The 20,846-nt window shown below is 46.7% G+C and overlaps 8 non-coding genes and 1 pseudogene across 8 annotated transcripts; all 9 read left to right on the top strand.

Moving 5' to 3' along the window:
- The first annotated feature begins 1,507 nt into the window (after window positions 1–1,507).
- On the top strand, window positions 1,508–1,671 carry LOC137009980 (U1 spliceosomal RNA). The gene has a single exon (XR_010893064.1). It is a non-coding gene; the product is annotated as a U1 spliceosomal RNA (small nuclear RNA).
- An 865-nt stretch (window positions 1,672–2,536) lies between these two features.
- Window positions 2,537–2,727, top strand: LOC137010079 (U2 spliceosomal RNA). Its single transcript, XR_010893157.1, has one exon. It is a non-coding gene; the product is annotated as a U2 spliceosomal RNA (small nuclear RNA).
- Window positions 2,728–4,821: 2,094 nt separating this feature from the next.
- Window positions 4,822–4,985, top strand: LOC137010032 (U1 spliceosomal RNA). Its single transcript, XR_010893112.1, has one exon. It is a non-coding gene; the product is annotated as a U1 spliceosomal RNA (small nuclear RNA).
- An 862-nt stretch (window positions 4,986–5,847) lies between these two features.
- Window positions 5,848–6,038, top strand: LOC137010201 (U2 spliceosomal RNA). Its single transcript, XR_010893274.1, has one exon. It is a non-coding gene; the product is annotated as a U2 spliceosomal RNA (small nuclear RNA).
- Window positions 6,039–8,133: 2,095 nt separating this feature from the next.
- On the top strand, window positions 8,134–8,297 carry LOC137010031 (U1 spliceosomal RNA). Its single transcript, XR_010893111.1, has one exon. It is a non-coding gene; the product is annotated as a U1 spliceosomal RNA (small nuclear RNA).
- Window positions 8,298–14,621: 6,324 nt separating this feature from the next.
- LOC137010228 (U2 spliceosomal RNA) lies at window positions 14,622–14,801 on the top strand (annotated as a pseudogene).
- A 2,096-nt stretch (window positions 14,802–16,897) lies between these two features.
- LOC137010040 (U1 spliceosomal RNA) lies at window positions 16,898–17,061 on the top strand. The gene has a single exon (XR_010893119.1). It is a non-coding gene; the product is annotated as a U1 spliceosomal RNA (small nuclear RNA).
- Window positions 17,062–17,925: 864 nt separating this feature from the next.
- LOC137010155 (U2 spliceosomal RNA) lies at window positions 17,926–18,116 on the top strand. Its single transcript, XR_010893228.1, has one exon. It is a non-coding gene; the product is annotated as a U2 spliceosomal RNA (small nuclear RNA).
- A 2,097-nt stretch (window positions 18,117–20,213) lies between these two features.
- On the top strand, window positions 20,214–20,377 carry LOC137010058 (U1 spliceosomal RNA). Its single transcript, XR_010893137.1, has one exon. It is a non-coding gene; the product is annotated as a U1 spliceosomal RNA (small nuclear RNA).
- The last annotated feature ends 469 nt before the right edge of the window (window positions 20,378–20,846 follow it).

The following is a 20,846-nucleotide window of genomic DNA, read 5'->3' as shown; positions in this document are numbered from 1 at the left end:
TTAACTCAAAACACCTGCAAAGGCCTTTAAATGGTCTCTCAGTCTAGTTCTGTAGGCTACACAGTCATGGGGAAGACTGCTGACTTGACAGTTGTCCAAAAGACGACCACTGACACCTTGCACAAGGAGGCCAAGACACAAAAGGTCATTGCAAAAGAGGCTGGCTGTTCGCAGAGCTCTGTGTCCAAGCACATTAATAGAGAGGCGAAGGGAAGGAAAAGATGTGGTAGAAAAAAGTGTACTAGCAATAGGGATAACCGCACCCTGGAGAGGACTGTGAAACAGAACCCATTCAAAAATGTGGGGGAGATTCACAAAGAGTGGACTGCAGCTGGAGTCAGTGCTTCAAGAACCCCTACGCACAGACGTATGCAAGACATGGTTTTCAGCTGTCTCGTTCCTTGTGTCAAGCCACTCTTGAACAACAGACAGCGTCAGAGGCGCCTCGACAAAAAGGACTGGACTGCTGCTGAGTGGTCCAAAGTTACGTTCTCTGATGAAAGTCAATTTGGCATTTCCTTTGGAAATCGGGGTCCCAGAGTCTGGAGGAAGAGAGGAGAGGCACACAATCCACGTCGCTTGAGGGCCAGCCTAAAGTTTCCACAGTCAGTGATGGTTTGGGGTGCCATGTCATCTGCTGGTGTTGGCCCACTGTGTTTTCTGAGGTCCAAGGTCAACGCAGCCGTATACCAGGAAGTTTTAGAGCACTTCATGCTTCCTGCTGCTGACCAACTTTATGGAGATGCAGATTTCATTTCCCAACAGGACTTGGCACCTGCACACAGTGCCAAAGCTACCAGTACCCGGTTTAAGGACCATGGTATCCCTGTTCTTAATTGGCCAGCAAACTCGCCTGACCTTAACCCCATAGAAAATCTACGGGGTATTGTGAAGAGGAAGATGCCATATGCCAGACCCAACAATTAAGAAGAGCTGAAGGCCACTATCAGAGCAACCTGGGCTCTCATAACACCTGAGCAGTGCCACAGACCGATCGACTCCATGCCACGCCGCATTGCTGCAGTAATTCAGGCAAAAGGAGCCCCAACTAAGTATTGAGTGCTGCACACGCTCATACTTTTCATGTTTATAGTTTTCAGTTGGCCAAGATTTCTAAAAATCCTTTCTTTGTATTGGTCTTAAGTAATATTCTAAATTTGCTGAGATACCGGATTTGGGATTTTCCTTAGTTGTCAGTTATAATCATCAAAATTAAAAGAAATAAACATTTGAAATATATCAGTCTGTGTGCAATGTACATAATATACAAGTTTGACTTTTTGAAAGGAATTAGTGAAAGAAATCAACTTTTTGATGACATTCTAATCATACGACCAGCACCTGTAGGTGCTTGGCAGTTTGCCGGCTTGAAGGCATGGTCACGGAAATCGCAGTCAAGTAATGGAAGGGACACGCCCTTCCTTTGCTTGGGGTGGGGGAGGGGGTCACCGTTGATGAGGACGGCAAAGAGGGATAGGGTAGCCTCTGACTGGAGGCCTGGGGACTCATACTTACCTGGCAGGGGAGACACCATGATCAGGAAGGTGGTTCACCCAGGGCGAGGCTCGGCCATTGCACTCCGGTTGTGCTGACCCCTGCGAATTCCCCAAATGTGGGAATCTCGACTGCATAATTTATGGTAGTGGGGGACTGCGTTCGCGCTCTCCCCTGGACATACTGGTTGAAAGAAGATTAGGTGGTGCCGAGAGAACCTGTGGTTTCTAACAGTCGTAGCGTTGTCTGTGGCTCTGTGTGTGTTTGCACGCCCCTTTTATGGAATCGGGTGTTGCGTGCGCTCGCCTGGTTTCGCAAAGTTCTGAGTTTTCCTTCAGGGACGACAGGCTTTTGGGGGCACTCGACCATGGCCGTTTTCTAAATGACCCCGTGGTCGCTAGTGTCACGACCGGCTCAAAGCCGTGACAAATGAAACGGAGGACATAGGCAGCTTGGTAGGTTGCAATGAAAAGAGATTTATCAGCATAAATAAGAAAATATATGAAACCAGAAATCAACAAAACCAAACACAATTTCTGTCAGACACATCAATAACCAAACATCAGACAGAACCACATTTAAATGAATAAGGAACTCAAAATAAACAAAGACCAAAATCAAAACCAAAGCACCCAGGAGCAAGCAACACACCACGCCAAACAAAGCCCAAGCTTTATAGAGGGAAGCACGGGTGTACATGGTTCACTTGATGAGTCTCCCAGCCACACCCACTGGCCGGCCGTAGCAGGAAGAACGAGGGACTCGTCACACTATCCAAATGTTAAAGTTGAGCTTTTTTTTTTCCCCCCCCCTCCTGATCAAGAACGACCTAGGGAGTCCAGAGAATTGTACTGCGGTGCTTTTGTGGAGGTCGATGGAAAAACCTAGGACCAGTTCGCGAAAGCAGGTTGTTTCAAATCATCTCCACTATTTAACAAACGATCTGATCGACAGCAGTGGTCCTAGAGGCAAAGTACGAAACCCACCGCGGCCCAGATGGGCGTCGCCTTTGCCGGCTCTGCCCCCACTGCTTGGCAACGGCATCGCTTCTCGGCCTTTTGGCTAAGATCAAGTGTAGTATCTGTTCTTATCAGTTTAATATCTGATACGTCCCCTATCTGGGGACTACATATTAAATGGATTTTTGGCTCATGGAGCCGGAACCGGGGCTTGCCCCGTCCACTCCACGCATCGACCTGGTATTGCAGTGTCTCCAGGAACGGTGTGCTTCCCCTTTTGGGGGACTGCAAATCGTTGTGGTTAATAGCAGAGGAATTGTCGCTGGAGCTTCACAAGGAGTCTCTATGTACCTGCGGTGGGGTGGCTGGCAGGGTGGCACCGTCTCGCACCCTTATGAAACGGTCGCCGTTGTTCCAAAGCAGCGGTTCCCAAACCAGCACTGCACGTCTTGAATGTCACTCTTGTCTGATGCGCCCGTCTGAGGTCTTGGAGTCTTTACCAACGAGCTGATGAGTTGGATCGGGTGTGTTTGATCAGGGAGACATCTAATCAAACACGCCTGACTGATGGGAACCACTGGTCTAAAGGACCGCAGCTTGTGTACAGGTGCTGGTCATATAATTAGAATGTCATCAAAAAGTTGATTTATTTCACTAATTCCTTTCAAAAAGTGAAACTTGTATATATCATATTCATTCATTACACACAGACTGAGAGGTTTCACATGTTTATTTCTTTTCATTTTGATGAGTATAGCTGACAACTATGGAAAATCCCAAAGTCACTATCTCAGAAAATTAGAATATTGTGAAAAGGTTCAATATTGAAGACACCTGGTGCCACACACTCTTATCAGCTAATTAACTCAAAACACCTGCAAAGGCCTTTAAATGGTCTCTCAGTCTAGTTCTGTAGGCTACACAGTCATGGGGAAGACTGCTGACTTGACAGTTGTCCAAAAGACGACCACTGACACCTTGCACAAGGAGGCCAAGACACAAAAGGTCATTGCAAAAGAGGCTGGCTGTTCGCAGAGCTCTGTGTCCAAGCACATTAATAGAGAGGCGAAGGGAAGGAAAAGATGTGGTAGAAAAAAGTGTACTAGCAATAGGGATAACCGCACCCTGGAGAGGACTGTGAAACAGAACCCATTCAAAAATGTGGGGGAGATTCACAAAGAGTGGACTGCAGCTGGAGTCAGTGCTTCAAGAACCCCTACGCACAGACGTATGCAAGACATGGTTTTCAGCTGTCTCGTTCCTTGTGTCAAGCCACTCTTGAACAACAGACAGCGTCAGAGGCGCCTCGACAAAAAGGACTGGACTGCTGCTGAGTGGTCCAAAGTTACGTTCTCTGATGAAAGTCAATTTGGCATTTCCTTTGGAAATCGGGGTCCCAGAGTCTGGAGGAAGAGAGGAGAGGCACACAATCCACGTCGCTTGAGGGCCAGCCTAAAGTTTCCACAGTCAGTGATGGTTTGGGGTGCCATGTCATCTGCTGGTGTTGGCCCACTGTGTTTTCTGAGGTCCAAGGTCAACGCAGCCGTATACCAGGAAGTTTTAGAGCACTTCATGCTTCCTGCTGCTGACCAACTTTATGGAGATGCAGATTTCATTTCCCAACAGGACTTGGCACCTGCACACAGTGCCAAAGCTACCAGTACCCGGTTTAAGGACCATGGTATCCCTGTTCTTAATTGGCCAGCAAACTCGCCTGACCTTAACCCCATAGAAAATCTACGGGGTATTGTGAAGAGGAAGATGCCATATGCCAGACCCAACAATTAAGAAGAGCTGAAGGCCACTATCAGAGCAACCTGGGCTCTCATAACACCTGAGCAGTGCCACAGACCGATCGACTCCATGCCACGCCGCATTGCTGCAGTAATTCAGGCAAAAGGAGCCCCAACTAAGTATTGAGTGCTGCACACGCTCATACTTTTCATGTTTATAGTTTTCAGTTGGCCAAGATTTCTAAAAATCCTTTCTTTGTATTGGTCTTAAGTAATATTCTAAATTTGCTGAGATACCGGATTTGGGATTTTCCTTAGTTGTCAGTTATAATCATCAAAATTAAAAGAAATAAACATTTGAAATATATCAGTCTGTGTGCAATGTACATAATATACAAGTTTGACTTTTTGAAAGGAATTAGTGAAAGAAATCAACTTTTTGATGACATTCTAATCATACGACCAGCACCTGTAGGTGCTTGGCAGTTTGCCGGCTTGAAGGCATGGTCACGGAAATCGCAGTCAAGTAATGGAAGGGACACGCCCTTCCTTTGCTTGGGGTGGGGGAGGGGGTCACCGTTGATGAGGACGGCAAAGAGGGATAGGGTAGCCTCTGACTGGAGGCCTGGGGACTCATACTTACCTGGCAGGGGAGACACCATGATCAGGAAGGTGGTTCACCCAGGGCGAGGCTCGGCCATTGCACTCTGGTTGTGCTGACCCCTGCGAATTCCCCAAATGTGGGAATCTCGACTGCATAATTTATGGTAGTGGGGGACTGCGTTCGCGCTCTCCCCTGGACATACTGGTTGAAAGAAGATTAGGTGGTGCCGAGAGAACCTGTGGTTTCTAACAGTCGTAGCGTTGTCTGTGGCTCCGTGTGTGTTTGCACGCCCCTTTTATGGAATCGGGTGTTGCGTGCGCTCGCCTGGTTTCGCAAAGTTCTGAGTTTTCCTTCAGGGACGACAGGCTTTTGGGGGCACTCGACCACGGCCGTTTTCTAAATGACCCCGTGGTCGCTATTGTCACGACCGGCTCAAAGCCGTGACAAATGAAACGGAGGACATAGGCAGCTTGGTAGGTTGCAACGAAAAGAGATTTATCAGCATAAATAAGAAAATATATGAAACAAGAAATCAACAAAACCAAACACAATTTCTGTCAGACACATCAATAACCAAACATCAGACAGAACCACATTTAAATGAATAAGGAACTCAAAATAAACAAAGACCAAAATCAAAACCAAAGCACCCAGGAGCAAGCAACACACCACGCCAAACAAAGCCCAAGCTTTATAGAGGGAAGCACGGGTGTACATGGTTCACTTGATGAGTCTCCCAGCCACACCCACTGGCCGGCCGTAGCAGGAAGAACGAGGGACTCGTCACACTATCCAAATGTTAAAGTTGAGCTTTTTTTTTTCCCCCCTCCTGATCAAGAACGACCTAGGGAGTCCAGAGAATTGTACTGCGGTGCTTTTGTGGAGGTCGATGGAAAAACCTAGGACCAGTTCGCGAAAGCAGGTTGTTTCAAATCATCTCCACTATTTAACAAACGATCTGATCGACAGCAGTGGTCCTAGAGGCAAAGTACGAAACCCACCGCGGCCCAGATGGGCGTCGCCTTTGCCGGCTCTGCCCCCACTGCTTGGCAACGGCATCGCTTCTCGGCCTTTTGGCTAAGATCAAGTGTAGTATCTGTTCTTATCAGTTTAATATCTGATACGTCTCCTATCTGGGGACTACATATTAAATGGATTTTTGGCTCATGGAGCCGGAACCGGGGCTTGCTCCGTCCACTCCACGCATCGACCTGGTATTGCAGTGTCTCCAGGAACGGTGTGCTTCCCCTTTTGGGGGACTGCAAATCGTTGTGGTTAATAGCAGAGGGAATGTCGCTGGAGCTTCACAAGGAGTCTCTATGTACTTGCGGTGGGGTGGCTGGCAGGGTGGCACCGTCTCGCACCCTTATGAAACGGTCGCCGTTGTTCCAAAGCAGCGGTTCCCAAACCAGCACTGCACGTCTTGAATGTCACTCTTGTCTGATGCGCCCGTCTGAGGTCTTGGAGTCTTTACCAACGAGCTGATGAGTTGGATCGGGTGTGTTTGATCAGGGAGACATCTAATCAAACACGCCTGACTGATGGGAACCACTGGTCTAAAGGACCGCAGCTCGTGTACAGGTGCTGGTCATATAATTAGAATGTCATCAAAAAGTTGATTTATTTCACTAATTCCTTTCAAAAAGTGAAACTTGTATATATCATATTCATTCATTACACACAGACTGAGAGGTTTCACATGTTTATTTCTTTTCATTTTGATGAGTATAGCTGACAACTATGGAAAATCCCAAAGTCACTATCTCAGAAAATTAGAATATTGTGAAAAGGTTCAATATTGAAGACACCTGGTGCCACACACTCTTATCAGCTAATTAACTCAAAACACCTGCAAAGGCCTTTAAATGGTCTCTCAGTCTAGTTCTGTAGGCTACACAGTCATGGGGAAGACTGCTGACTTGACAGTTGTCCAAAAGACGACCACTGACACCTTGCACAAGGAGGCCAAGACACAAAAGGTCATTGCAAAAGAGGCTGGCTGTTCGCAGAGCTCTGTGTCCAAGCACATTAATAGAGAGGCGAAGGGAAGGAAAAGATGTGGTAGAAAAAAAGTGTACTAGCAATAGGGATAACCGCACCCTGGAGAGGACTGTGAAACAGAACCCATTCAAAAATGTGGGGGAGATTCACAAAGAGTGGACTGCAGCTGGAGTCAGTGCTTCAAGAACCCCTACGCACAGACGTATGCAAGACATGGTTTTCAGCTGTCTCGTTCCTTGTGTCAAGCCACTCTTGAACAACAGACAGCGTCAGAGGCGCCTCGACAAAAAGGACTGGACTGCTGCTGAGTGGTCCAAAGTTACGTTCTCTGATGAAAGTCAATTTGGCATTTCCTTTGGAAATCGGGGTCCCAGAGTCTGGAGGAAGAGAGGAGAGGCACACAATCCACGTCGCTTGAGGGCCAGCCTAAAGTTTCCACAGTCAGTGATGGTTTGGGGTGCCATGTCATCTGCTGGTGTTGGCCCACTGTGTTTTCTGAGGTCCAAGGTCAACGCAGCCGTATACCAGGAAGTTTTAGAGCACTTCATGCTTCCTGCTGCTGACCAACTTTATGGAGATGCAGATTTCATTTCCCAACAGGACTTGGCACCTGCACACAGTGCCAAAGCTACCAGTACCCGGTTTAAGGACCATGGTATCCCTGTTCTTAATTGGCCAGCAAACTCGCCTGACCTTAACCCCATAGAAAATCTACGGGGTATTGTGAAGAGGAAGATGCCATATGCCAGACCCAACAATTAAGAAGAGCTGAAGGCCACTATCAGAGCAACCTGGGCTCTCATAACACCTGAGCAGTGCCACAGACCGATCGACTCCATGCCACGCCGCATTGCTGCAGTAATTCAGGCAAAAGGAGCCCCAACTAAGTATTGAGTGCTGCACACGCTCATACTTTTCATGTTTATAGTTTTCAGTTGGCCAAGATTTCTAAAAATCCTTTCTTTGTATTGGTCTTAAGTAATATTCTAAATTTGCTGAGATACCGGATTTGGGATTTTCCTTAGTTGTCAGTTATAATCATCAAAATTAAAAGAAATAAACATTTGAAATATATCAGTCTGTGTGCAATGTACATAATATACAAGTTTGACTTTTTGAAAGGAATTAGTGAAAGAAATCAACTTTTTGATGACATTCTAATCATACGACCAGCACCTGTAGGTGCTTGGCAGTTTGCCGGCTTGAAGGCATGGTCACGGAAATCGCAGTCAAGTAATGGAAGGGACACGCCCTTCCTTTGCTTGGGGTGGGGGAGGGGGTCACCGTTGATGAGGACGGCAAAGAGGGATAGGGTAGCCTCTGACTGGAGGCCTGGGGACTCATACTTACCTGGCAGGGGAGACACCATGATCAGGAAGGTGGTTCACCCAGGGCGAGGCTCGGCCATTGCACTCTGGTTGTGCTGACCCCTGCGAATTCCCCAAATGTGGGAATCTCGACTGCATAATTTATGGTAGTGGGGGACTGCGTTCGCGCTCTCCCCTGGACATACTGGTTGAAAGAAGATTAGGTGGTGCCGAGAGAACCTGTGGTTTCTAACAGTCGTAGCGTTGTCTGTGGCTCCGTGTGTGTTTGCACGCCCCTTTTATGGAATCGGGTGTTGCGTGCGCTCGCCTGGTTTCGCAAAGTTCTGAGTTTTCCTTCAGGGACGACAGGCTTTTGGGGGCACTCGACCACGGCCGTTTTCTAAATGACCCCGTGGTCGCTATTGTCACGACCGGCTCAAAGCCGTGACAAATGAAACGGAGGACATAGGCAGCTTGGTAGGTTGCAACGAAAAGAGATTTATCAGCATAAATAAGAAAATATATGAAACAAGAAATCAACAAAACCAAACACAATTTCTGTCAGACACATCAATAACCAAACATCAGACAGAACCACATTTAAATGAATAAGGAACTCAAAATAAACAAAGACCAAAATCAAAACCAAAGCACCCAGGAGCAAGCAACACACCACGCCAAACAAAGCCCAAGCTTTATAGAGGGAAGCACGGGTGTACATGGTTCACTTGATGAGTCTCCCAGCCACACCCACTGGCCGGCCGTAGCAGGAAGAACGAGGGACTCGTCACACTATCCAAATGTTAAAGTTGAGCTTTTTTTTTCCCCCCTCCTGATCAAGAACGACCTAGGGAGTCCAGAGAATTGTACTGCGGTGCTTTTGTGGAGGTCGATGGAAAAACCTAGGACCAGTTCGCGAAAGCAGGTTGTTTCAAATCATCTCCACTATTTAACAAACGATCTGATCGACAGCAGTGGTCCTAGAGGCAAAGTACGAAACCCACCGCGGCCCAGATGGGCGTCGCCTTTGCCGGGTCTGCCCCCACTGCTTGGCAACGGCATCGCTTCTCGGCCTTTTGGCTAAGATCAAGTATCTTGTCGTCAGGTTGAGCTGCGATCGCCTTTTGAGGGTTTCCTGGCTCGAGGTCTTGCTGTATCGCGAGCCCCCAACTTTCAAGAGGTATATTTGAAATTGCTGCTACTGTTTTTGCGAACAAGCTGTTTTAAGGTAAGGTTTTATTTATTTATTTATTTATTTATTTGGTAATTTATTTACTGGTTTTTTGATTTGTAAAGTTTGTTTTAGGCTGTTGGTGCCTCCACCATGTCGGCTGCCCGTGCCGGCTTGCGGAGGCACCACAGCGTGCGTTTTTATTCAGAGAAGTTGATGGAAGGCTCTTGGGGATGTCACGTCTCGACTTCTCCAGAAAGCTTCTCCAGAAGACTTTACATTTTAAACCTGAAGAACTGAATTGTATTGTGACTCTGCCCCTGAACAAAGGCTATGATGTTAGCTTTAGAGCTGTTTCCCACCTGAATGATTTTTGGCACAGATTTGAATCAGTAAAATCCCAGTTCTCCATGTTTACTGTTGAAAAGCTATCTGATAATACACTTAAAACTGTGATTGTTAGAATGTTTAATGAGACAGTGACTGGGGAGGACATTTGTGTCTGGCTGGGTAGATTTTGCACGGTTCGAGGCCAGCCAGTCAAGGTTTTAGATGAGGATGGCATCTGGACATGCTCCTGGCGAATTCCCATTAAACAATGGGAAGATGCCGGGAGCTACCAGGGCCTGAAGCATCTGCCTTCTATGATTGTGCTGGGTGAGAACAGAGGCTACATTCATTACCAGGGCATGCCCAAATTATGCAGAAAATGTGGAAAGTTTGGGCATTTGGCTGAAGCATGCCAAGAAATTGTATGTGGGAAATGCAGAGAAATTGGTCACAATTTTGAAGAGTGTACCAATGGCAGGCGGTGCAACCTGTGTGGAGAATCAAACCATCTCTACAGAGATTGCCCAAAAAGCTTTGCCAACAAACTTAAAGGCAACAAAATGGCCGCCCCACAATCAGAGCAAACAGAAGAACAAAGGGAGGAGGAGGCGGTCCCTGAGGTTTTGGCGGGAAATTCAAATTCTCTGCCAACCTCAGGGATTGGGCAGGAAAGAGGAAGTGGGGCGGCTAAAGGGGCAGAGTCACAGATTGAAACGAAACAGGGGGAGGGAACCACTCCCAGACAAGAGAAAGGAAATGATACAAAAGATGAAGAGGAGGAAACGGTTTCCTCCCTCAACACCGTTTCTGAGATAAGTATGCCATCAAGTGGGAGTGAAGCTGACTGTTCACTCCCAAATGCTCAAGTGCAGAAAAGGACTGCGAGATCTCCTCTGTCACATACAGAGGAGAAAAGGCTGCGGGCGGCGCATCGGCTAGATAGTTCCGCTTCGGAAGATCTAGACCGTATGTGGCCCGCAGAGTCTCCCAATGAAGTCTCTTTCCTGCACATCAAGCTGAGAACATCGTCACCCAAAGAGCCACAAGAGGTTCTCTCTGTGGACTCTGAAGTGGCGAGCATTTGCCCTCCTGATCCCTTTTTTTCTGGGGAAAAGGAGAGGCAAATGCCACATGAAATAACATGATTTTAATGTAATGTTCTGCAGTCTTTTTGTTTTTCTTCTTAAATGTTTGTATTTTTAACCATACTGCTCATGGCCCTCACTATCTCTACAATCAATGTGAGAAGTGTGAGGTCTACTCTTCGAGCACAGAGTGTTTTATCAAGTTTAAAAAATTTTAAGTCAGATATTTATTTATTGCAAGAGTGTGCTCTGCCTTTTTTAACAAACTACAGGAGATGGCAAGAACTTTGGACCCCAGGACCCTCCATCTGGAGTGGCTCCAATTTTAACAAAAATGACGGTGTTGCCTTTTTAATTAATAATCCCAATATCTTGGTGAAGGGCAGCACTGTGGTGAGGGATGGGCGGGCAATTTTAGTTAATCTGACTTTTTTAGGTAAGGATTTTAATGTTTTAAATATGTATGGTTTTACAGGAAAAAATGAGAGATACGAGCTTTTAGAAGATTTGCAGCCCCACATGTTAGGTAGGGCTCCCCTAGTGGTTGCAGGGGATTTTAATTGTGTTTTAACAAAAAAAGATAGAAAAAGGGTAGGAGATGATTTTAAGGTTGACAAGACATCAGTTTTATTAAAGAAATTAGTCAAAGATTTTAAGTTAGTCGACTGTTTTAAAACAATGCATCAGAGAGAGGAGGGCTTCACCTGGTTCAGTGGTGATGGCGCCAGAGCCTCTCGAATTGACTATATTTTTACAAGAGACTGCCCGCCAACCGATGCAACATTGACCCCCCTTTTCTTCACTGATCACATGATGCTCTCCTGCACCCTTTCACTACCCACGGGTGTGACAGTAGGGGGAGGGCTGTGGAAGCTGAACTGCTCCCTATTAGAGGATGAAGAAGTGCCAATGGCAGACTCTCCAGGACTTTTACGACTCACGGGCACAGTGGTGGGAGATGGTGAAACAAAAGACAGGACATTTTTTTAGAAAAATAGGTAAAGAGAAAAAGAACAAAGAAAAAAGATGCATGATGGGGCTGCAAAAAAGACTGCAGAGATATTTTAACCTTTTAAATAATGGATTGGATTTTAAAGAGGAAATAAAGGAAGTAAAGAAAGAAATGTCAGTTTTATCCGAAGCTCAAAGTAAGGGAGTCATTTTAAGATGCAAAGAAAAAGAGATAGAAGAAGGAGAAAAGTGTACACGATATTTTTTTAAAAAGACTATTTCACGGGGAGGGTCAATAACCATTTTAAAAACTTTTGGAGGGAGGGAGGCAAAAAACATGGAGGAAATTTTAGGTGAAATAGAACATTTTTATAGTAATTTATATAGTCCAAAAGAAGCACACGACGGCATCTTAAAGGAAGTTTTAGATTTTTTAGATAAAAAGATAAAGAGTCCAAACGTGCTTTTAGCCCAGGATTTTACTCTTTTAGAATTAAAAGAATCCCTCAAAGGTTTTAAAAAGGGAAGTCCCCAGGAATGGATGGACTTCCCTTGGAGTTTTACTTGACTTTCTGGGACATTTTAGCACATGACCTACTGACAGTTTTTAAAGAATTTGAGACTCTCGACAGACTTCCGGACAGCTTTAGAGTAGGGATAGTTTCATTATTATACAAAAAAGGAGACAGGACTGACTTGAAGAACTGGCGACCAATCACGCTTTTAAATTTTGACTGTAAACTTTTTAGTAAGATTTTAGCCACACGCATGTCGACTGTTCTAGAGGACGTAATCCACCTGGATCAAGCATGCGCTGTGCCCGGTAGGAAGATCACAGACAGCCTGGTGCTGATTAGAGACGCCATCTGTTACGCGAGAGACAGAAATATTCGGCTAGTAGTCCTAAATTTAGATTTTGAAAAAGCTTTTGACCGCATCTCGCACCAGTTCCTTTTTAAGGTACTGGAAAAAATGGGGTTCCCAGGGAGGTTTATAGCTTGGGTGGGACTGCTTTACAACAGCCTAGTCAGTAAATTTGCAGTTAATGGGCATCTATCCAAAGCTGTAAACATTCACAGCGGCGTCCGTCAGGGGTGTCCTTTATCTCCCCTACTGTATGTGGCCTGCATTGAGCCACTGGCACAAATCTTGAGAAGGGATAAATGGATTAAAGGACTGGACATCCCAGGGACTGGTGGACTGACAGCGACCTGTGTTTTATATATGGACGACGTAACCCTTTTAGCGACTGACCTTTTATCGGTACGAAGAGCATTGGACTTGACTGACTGGTACGGTCGGGCCTCGGGCGCCAAGCTCAATAGGAGTAAGTCCGAGGCCCAGCTCTTCGGGCCGTGGGGAAACGTGGACACAGGTGGACTGGATTTGGATTTTAAAGACAATGACCTGACAGTTTTAGGTGTAAAGTTTGACAAAGAGGGTGGAGGACGGGGGAACTGGACTGACATCTTAGGGAAAGTTAGGCAAAGACTGGGGTTTTGGGGACTAAGACAAATGACGATTGAAGGAAAGATTTTAATTTTTAAAGCAGTGATTTTACCCCTAATTTTACTTGTCTGTTCTGTTTTTAGTCCCCCAAGAAGATTCCTGGCCAACCTGGAGAGGGCGGTATTTTATTTCCTGTGGGGGTCCAAGTGGGAACGACTGAAGAGGGAGGTCGTTAAAAAAAGAAAAGAGAATGGCGGGAAAGGCCTCCCAGACCCCCACTTGTTTTTAGGAAGCCGCTTTGCCGCCCTCCATGTCCAATATGCATTGACCTCATCCAGAGAGAACAAGACAGCGGCTATGGCTCGTTTCTGGATGGGGTCTTACCTAAGAGCGTTGAGAGTTTTACCAATTGATCTTAAAAGTCCAGTGTCTTTTAATATGCCAAAAGAGTACAGTTTTATTAAGACCTTTTTAAAGAAACACTCATTGGAAGGAAAGGATGCCACCATTTTAACTAATCACAAGTCTTTGATCTCTCTTGTGCAGGATCGAGAAACGGTGAGTCCAATCCCAGGCCTCACGTTAAGTGAGGCCAGACAAGTTTGGCGGAACGTTGCCCACCCAGCTCTCCAGAACAGGCACAAAGACTTGGCGTGGATGGTGGCCCACGAGATCCTCCCGGTCAGGGCGGTTATGCACTCCAGAGGCATGGCCAAAAACTCTACCTGCCCACGGTCCGGATGTGGTTCCCCGGAGACCGTCCATCATCTGCTCTGGGAGTGCGGCGCTGCGCGGGACCTGTGGGCCAAGACCGGCCCCCTGTTTTTCCCGTGCCTGCCAGCGGGTGGGGCCCAGGTGGATTACAAGCTCGCCATCCTGGGGGTGGGTCAGGGCTTGAAGGACTTGACACCGCAAGATTTTACCTCGCTCTGGCTCACCCTAAACGTGATCAAGGATGCCATCTGGGCAACCAGAAACCTGCTGGTGGGGAAACGCGTGACGGCCCCCCTCCACGCGTGCGAGCAGAGGATAAGATCTATGCTGCAGGGTGGGCCGCACGTCGTTATTCGGATGGGGGGGCCGGGGTCGCACGAGAAGGTCCCGGCCGCCACCGACCTTGGCCGCCCGTAGATGCACCCTCACCACACCGGCTACGGGAACAGCGGGCCAGCGGGCCGGAGGAGAGGGGATTTCCGCTGGGCCCCGGAAGCGGGGAGTCTTGGGCCTGTTCTGGAGACCTGGAGTGAATGGAAATTCTTGATAAGGACTCACCCTCGATCCTGTACAACAGATGATGTTTTAGTTGAAATGTTTTATTGTCTCTTATCTCGACTATTTATTCATTTATTTTATTTTTATTTTTATTTTCAGTCATCTGCCCTGCTTTTAACACCACACTGATTTACATACATGGACCTTTACACGACACACAACAATAACTGATTTTAACCAGAATTGTGTCACCTCCGTTTTAATTTGTGGAACTGAGTATGTTTTAAAATGTGTGGCATGAAAAAATGAATGAAAATGTGACAATAAAACTTTTCGAAAAAAAAAAAAAAAATCTGTTCTTATCAGTTTAATATCTGATACGTCCCCTATCTGGGGACTACATATTAAATGGATTTTTGGCTCATGGAGCCGGAACCGGGGCTTGCTCCGTCCACTCCACGCATCGACCTGGTATTGCAGTGTCTCCAGGAACGGTGTGCTTCCCCTTTTGGGGGACTGCAAATCGTTGTGGTTAATAGCAGAGGGAATGTCGCTGGAGCTTCACAAGGAGTCTCTATGTACCTGCGGTGGGGTGGCTGGCAGGGTGGCACCGTCTCGCACCCTTATGAAACGGTCGCCGTTGTTCCAAAGCAGCGGTTCCCAAACCAGCACTGCACGTCTTGAATGTCACTCTTGTCTGATGCGCCCGTCTGAGGTCTTGGAGTCTTTACCAACGAGCTGATGAGTTGGATCGGGTGTGTTTGATCAGGGAGACATCTAATCAAACACGCCTGACTGATGGGAACCACTGGTCTAAAGGACCGCAGCTCGTGTACAGGTGCTGGTCATATAATTAGAATGTCATCAAAAAGTTGATTTATTTCACTAATTCCTTTCAAAAAGTGAAACTTGTATATATCATATTCATTCATTACACACAGACTGAGAGGTTTCACATGTTTATTTCTTTTCATTTTGATGAGTATAGCTGACAACTATGGAAAATCCCAAAGTCACTATCTCAGAAAATTAGAATATTGTGAAAAGGTTCAATATTGAAGACACCTGGTGCCACACACTCTTATCAGCTAATTAACTCAAAACACCTGCAAAGGCCTTTAAATGGTCTCTCAGTCTAGTTCTGTAGGCTACACAGTCATGGGGAAGACTGCTGACTTGACAGTTGTCCAAAAGACGACCACTGACACCTTGCACAAGGAGGCCAAGACACAAAAGGTCATTGCAAAAGAGGCTGGCTGTTCGCAGAGCTCTGTGTCCAAGCACATTAATAGAGAGGCGAAGGGAAGGAAAAGATGTGGTAGAAAAAAAGTGTACTAGCAATAGGGATAACCGCACCCTGGAGAGGACTGTGAAACAGAACCCATTCAAAAATGTGGGGGAGATTCACAAAGAGTGGACTGCAGCTGGAGTCAGTGCTTCAAGAACCCCTACGCACAGACGTATGCAAGACATGGTTTTCAGCTGTCTCGTTCCTTGTGTCAAGCCACTCTTGAACAACAGACAGCGTCAGAGGCGCCTCGACAAAAAGGACTGGACTGCTGCTGAGTGGTCCAAAGTTACGTTCTCTGATGAAAGTCAATTTGGCATTTCCTTTGGAAATCGGGGTCCCAGAGTCTGGAGGAAGAGAGGAGAGGCACACAATCCACGTCGCTTGAGGGCCAGCCTAAAGTTTCCACAGTCAGTGATGGTTTGGGGTGCCATGTCATCTGCTGGTGTTGGCCCACTGTGTTTTCTGAGGTCCAAGGTCAACGCAGCCGTATACCAGGAAGTTTTAGAGCACTTCATGCTTCCTGCTGCTGACCAACTTTATGGAGATGCAGATTTCATTTCCCAACAGGACTTGGCACCTGCACACAGTGCCAAAGCTACCAGTACCCGGTTTAAGGACCATGGTATCCCTGTTCTTAATTGGCCAGCAAACTCGCCTGACCTTAACCCCATAGAAAATCTACGGGGTATTGTGAAGAGGAAGATGCCATATGCCAGACCCAACAATTAAGAAGAGCTGAAGGCCACTATCAGAGCAACCTGGGCTCTCATAACACCTGAGCAGTGCCACAGACCGATCGACTCCATGCCACGCCGCATTGCTGCAGTAATTCAGGCAAAAGGAGCCCCAACTAAGTATTGAGTGCTGCACACGCTCATACTTTTCATGTTTATAGTTTTCAGTTGGCCAAGATTTCTAAAAATCCTTTCTTTGTATTGGTCTTAAGTAATATTCTAAATTTGCTGAGATACCGGATTTGGGATTTTCCTTAGTTGTCAGTTATAATCATCAAAATTAAAAGAAATAAACATTTGAAATATATCAGTCTGTGTGCAATGTACATAATATACAAGTTTGACTTTTTGAAAGGAATTAGTGAAAGAAATCAACTTTTTGATGACATTCTAATCATACGACCAGCACCTGTAGGTGCTTGGCAGTTTGCCGGCTTGAAGGCATGGTCACGGAAATCGCAGTCAAGTAATGGAAGGGACACGCCCTTCCTTTGCTTGGGGTGGGGGAGGGGGGTCACCGTTGATGAGGACGGCAAAGAGGGATAGGGTAGCCTCTGACTGGAGGCCTGGGGACTCATACTTACCTGGCAGGGGAGACACCATGATCAGGAAGGTGGTTCACCCAGGGCGAGGCTCGGCCATTGCACTCTGGTTGTGCTGACCCCTGTGAATTCCCCAAATGTGGGAATCTCGACTGCATAATTTATGGTAGTGGGGGACTGCGTTCGCGCTCTCCCCTGGACATACTGGTTGAAAGAAGATTAGGTGGTGCCGAGAGAACCTGTGGTTTCTAACAGTCGTAGCGTTGTCTGTGGCTCCGTGTGTGTTTGCACGCCCCTTTTATGGAATCGGGTGTTGCGTGCGCTCGCCTGGTTTCGCAAAGTTCTGAGTTTTCCTTCAGGGACGACAGGCTTTTGGGGGCACTCGACCACGGCCGTTTTCTAAATGACCCCGTGGTCGCTATTGTCACGACCGGCTCAAAGCCGTGACAAATGAAACGGAGGACATAGGCAGCTTGGTAGGTTGCAACGAAAAGAGATTTATCAGCATAAATAAGAAAATATATGAAACAAGAAATCAACAAAACCAAACACAATTTCTGTCAGACACATCAATAACCAAACATCAGACAGAACCACATTTAAATGAATAAGGAACTCAAAATAAACAAAGACCAAAATCAAAACCAAAGCACCCAGGAGCAAGCAACACACCACGCCAAACAAAGCCCAAGCTTTATAGAGGGAAGCACGGGTGTACATGGTTCACTTGATGAGTCTCCCAGCCACACCCACTGGCCGGCCGTAGCAGGAAGAACGAGGGACTCGTCACACTATCCAAATGTTAAAGTTGAGCTTTTTTTTTTTCCCCCCCTCCTGATCAAGAACGACCTAGGGAGTCCAGAGAATTGTACTGCGGTGCTTTTGTGGAGGTCGATGGAAAAACCTAGGACCAGTTCGCGAAAGCAGGTTGTTTCAAATCATCTCCACTATTTAACAAACGATCTGATCGACAGCAGTGGTCCTAGAGGCAAAGTACGAAACCCACCGCGGCCCAGATGGGCGTCGCCTTTGCCGGGTCTGCCCCCACTGCTTGGCAACGGCATCGCTTCTCGGCCTTTTGGCTAAGATCAAGTGTAGTATCTGTTCTTATCAGTTTAATATCTGATACGTCCCCTATCTGGGGACTACATATTAAATGGATTTTTGGCTCATGGAGCCGGAACCGGGGCTTGCTCCGTCCACTCCACGCATCGACCTGGTATTGCAGTGTCTCCAGGAACGGTGTGCTTCCCCTTTTGGGGGACTGCAAATCGTTGTGGTTAATAGCAGAGGGAATGTCGCTGGAGCTTCACAAGGAGTCTCTATGTACCTGCGGTGGGGTGGCTGGCAGGGTGGCACCGTCTCGCACCCTTATGAAACGGTCGCCGTTGTTCCAAAGCAGCGGTTCCCAAACCAGCACTGCACGTCTTGAATGTCACTCTTGTCTGATGCGCCCGTCTGAGGTCTTGGAGTCTTTACCAACGAGCTGATGAGTTGGATCGGGTGTGTTTGATCAGGGAGACATCTAATCAAACACGCCTGACTGATGGGAACCACTGGTCTAAAGGACCGCAGCTCGTGTACAGGTGCTGGTCATATAATTAGAATGTCATCAAAAAGTTGATTTATTTCACTAATTCCTTTCAAAAAGTGAAACTTGTATATATCATATTCATTCATTACACACAGACTGAGAGGTTTCACATGTTTATTTCTTTTCATTTTGATGAGTATAGCTGACAACTATGGAAAATCCCAAAGTCACTATCTCAGAAAATTAGAATATTGTGAAAAGGTTCAATATTGAAGACACCTGGTGCCACACACTCTTATCAGCTAATTAACTCAAAACACCTGCAAAGGCCTTTAAATGGTCTCTCAGTCTAGTTCTGTAGGCTACACAGTCATGGGGAAGACTGCTGATTTGACAGTTGTCCAAAAGACGACCACTGACACCTTGCACAAGGAGGCCAAGACACAAAAGGTCATTGCAAAAGAGGCTGGCTGTTCGCAGAGCTCTGTGTCCAAGCACATTAATAGAGAGGCGAAGGGAAGGAAAAGATGTGGTAGAAAAAAAAGTGTACTAGCAATAGGGATAACCGCACCCTGGAGAGGACTGTGAAACAGAACCCATTCAAAAATGTGGGGGAGATTCACAAAGAGTGGACTGCAGCTGGAGTCAGTGCTTCAAGAACCCCTACGCACAGACGTATGCAAGACATGGTTTTCAGCTGTCTCGTTCCTTGTGTCAAGCCACTCTTGAACAACAGACAGCGTCAGAGGCGCCTCGACAAAAAGGACTGGACTGCTGCTGAGTGGTCCAAAGTTACGTTCTCTGATGAAAGTCAATTTGGCATTTCCTTTGGAAATCGGGGTCCCAGAGTCTGGAGGAAGAGAGGAGAGGCACACAATCCACGTCGCTTGAGGGCCAGCCTAAAGTTTCCACAGTCAGTGATGGTTTGGGGTGCCATGTCATCTGCTGGTGTTGGCCCACTGTGTTTTCTGAGGTCCAAGGTCAACGCAGCCGTATACCAGGAAGTTTTAGAGCACTTCATGCTTCCTGCTGCTGACCAACTTTATGGAGATGCAGATTTCATTTCCCAACAGGACTTGGCACCTGCACACAGTGCCAAAGCTACCAGTACCCGGTTTAAGGACCATGGTATCCCTGTTCTTAATTGGCCAGCAAACTCGCCTGACCTTAACCCCATAGAAAATCTACGGGGTATTGTGAAGAGGAAGATGCCATATGCCAGACCCAACAATTAAGAAGAGCTGAAGGCCACTATCAGAGCAACCTGGGCTCTCATAACACCTGAGCAGTGCCACAGACCGATCGACTCCATGCCACGCCGCATTGCTGCAGTAATTCAGGCAAAAGGAGCCCCAACTAAGTATTGAGTGCTGCACACGCTCATACTTTTCATGTTTATAGTTTTCAGTTGGCCAAGATTTCTAAAAATCCTTTCTTTGTATTGGTCTTAAGTAATATTCTAAATTTGCTGAGATACCGGATTTGGGATTTTCCTTAGTTGTCAGTTATAATCATCAAAATTAAAAGAAATAAACATTTGAAATATATCAGTCTGTGTGCAATGTACATAATATACAAGTTTGACTTTTTGAAAGGAATTAGTGAAAGAAATCAACTTTTTGATGACATTCTAATCATACGACCAGCACCTGTAGGTGCTTGGCAGTTTGCCGGCTTGAAGGCATGGTCACGGAAATCGCAGTCAAGTAATGGAAGGGACACGCCCTTCCTTTGCTTGGGGTGGGGGAGGGGGGTCACCGTTGATGAGGACGGCAAAGAGGGATAGGGTAGCCTCTGACTGGAGGCCTGGGGACTCATACTTACCTGGCACGGGAGACACCATGATCAGGAAGGTGGTTCACCCAGGGCGAGGCTCGGCCATTGCACTCTGGTTGTGCTGACCCCTGCGAATTCCCCATATGTGGGAATCTCGACTGCATAATTTATGGTAGTGGGGGACTGCGTTCGCGCTCTCCCCTGGACATACTGGTTGAAAGAAGATTAGGTGGTGCCGAGAGAACCTGTGGTTTCTAACAGTCGTAGCGTTGTCTGTGGCTCCGTGTGTGTTTGCACGCCCCTTTTATGGAATCGGGTGTTGCGTGCGCTCGCCTGGTTTCGCAAAGTTCTGAGTTTTCCTTCAGGGACGACAGGCTTTTGGGGGCACTCGACCACGGCCGTTTTCTAAATGACCCCGTGGTCGCTATTGTCACGACCGGCTCAAAGCCGTGACAAATGAAACGGAGGACATAGGCAGCTTGGTAGGTTGCAACGAAAAGAGATTTATCAGCATAAATAAGAAAATATATGAAACAAGAAATCAACAAAACCAAACACAATTTCTGTCAGACACATCAATAACCAAACATCAGACAGAACCACATTTAAATGAATAAGGAACTCAAAATAAACAAAGACCAAAATCAAAACCAAAGCACCCAGGAGCAAGCAA

Source organism: Chanodichthys erythropterus, chromosome 20 (assembly GCF_024489055.1).
Source record: "Chanodichthys erythropterus isolate Z2021 chromosome 20, ASM2448905v1, whole genome shotgun sequence".
Classification (NCBI taxonomy): Eukaryota; Metazoa; Chordata; class Actinopteri; order Cypriniformes; family Xenocyprididae; genus Chanodichthys; species Chanodichthys erythropterus.
Note: the sequence above shows the minus strand (reverse complement) of the source record. Positions and strands in the feature narration are given on the sequence as shown.